The sequence below is a fragment of the Peromyscus maniculatus genome, chromosome 5, assembly GCF_049852395.1.
Source record: "Peromyscus maniculatus bairdii isolate BWxNUB_F1_BW_parent chromosome 5, HU_Pman_BW_mat_3.1, whole genome shotgun sequence".
Taxonomy (NCBI): domain Eukaryota; kingdom Metazoa; phylum Chordata; class Mammalia; order Rodentia; family Cricetidae; genus Peromyscus; species Peromyscus maniculatus.
Window position 1 is genome coordinate 73,470,507 of NC_134856.1, and position 1,352 is coordinate 73,471,858.

General features: G+C 41.3%; 1 pseudogene; it reads left to right on the top strand.

Moving 5' to 3' along the window:
- Positions 1-307: 307 nt before the first annotated feature.
- On the top strand, positions 308-715 carry LOC102917125 (large ribosomal subunit protein uL14 pseudogene; annotated as a pseudogene).
- Positions 716-1,352: the final 637 nt, after the last annotated feature.

The following is a 1,352-nucleotide window of genomic DNA, read 5'->3' on the forward strand; positions in this document are numbered from 1 at the left end:
ACCTTCCATCTCGTGGCAATTTTCCTCTTGCTCTACGGCAGCTGGCTGTCAATTTGTAGGGACAGCAGTCACTTCCAACCCCCAGAGCACAGGTAACGGGGCTGTCCAAGGTGCCAGCCTCAATGTTCTTCATGACGATGGCTTGGCATCTGTAGTAGCATTCAGCTAGGACCAGAACAACTTTCTTGGGTTCTGTGAACTTGCCCATTTCAACAGCAACCAGAGGGTGCCCAGCAAAGGAAAGTGCATGTGCCTTCTTGTTTTAAAGATATATTTCCTGCTTTCTGACTCTTTCCGGGCGTTCAAGATGTTGAAGCGAGGACGTGGTGGGTCCTCCAGAGCAAAATTCAGGATTTCCCTGGGTCTTCCAGGAGGAGCTGTGATCAACTGTGCTGACAATACAGGAGCCAAAAATTTGTATATCATCTCTGTGAAGGGAATCAAGGGATGACTGAACAGACTTCCTGCTGCTGGTGTGGGCGACATGGTGATGGCAAACCAGAACTAAGAAAAAAGGTCCATCCAGCGGTGGTAATTCAACAACGAAAGTCGTATTGAAGAAAAGATGGGGGTGTTCCTTTATTTTGAAGACAATTCAGGAGTCATAGTAAACAATGAAGGCGAGGTGAAAGGTTCTGCTATCACAGGTCCAATCACAAAGCAATATGCAGACTTGTGGCCCAGGATTGCATCCAATGCAGGTAGCATTGCATGATTCTCCTGTGTATTTGTAAAATATATTCATTAAAAAGTCTTTGCTCCATGAAAAAAAAAGATATATTTCCCAAACCTCACTAGGAATATAAGAAGGGTTTTATTGTTGTTATTTCCCAGAATTGTATCTGTTGTTTAAAGAGAACAGATCTGTGTTCACATAGGAACCTCTCATGTGTTGGTAGTCCATTTCCTCTTTCTCTTAGTGTTGTGTTTGATGCATTTTCAAGTAATATGGGAATAGTAGAAGTTTCTACAAAGAGGGAGAACATTGATTTGTGCATTCAGATAGCTAACCAAATTTGGGAATAACAAAAAATGTCAAAGAAGCAATTCAGATGTGGTGTATATCTTGGGTTGAAAGAAAGATAGCTAGATTCTTTGCAAGGAAACCGTGGTGTCCATCAAAGTAGAGATGATGCTCTAGTTTACGTATCTGCAACAATAATACAAAGGAAGGGATGGTTAAAAAAAAAAAAACTACTCCTCGTGAAGAATTAAAGATTATGTGGAAGGCAAGACAGAGGAAGGAGTCATGAACATCTTTAAGGTTTCAAGCCCCAGATACTAAGAACAAAATGGTGCCAGTCAGAGAAATCAGAACAAAATCAAGGTAAATAGGAATAGAGATGAGTTTG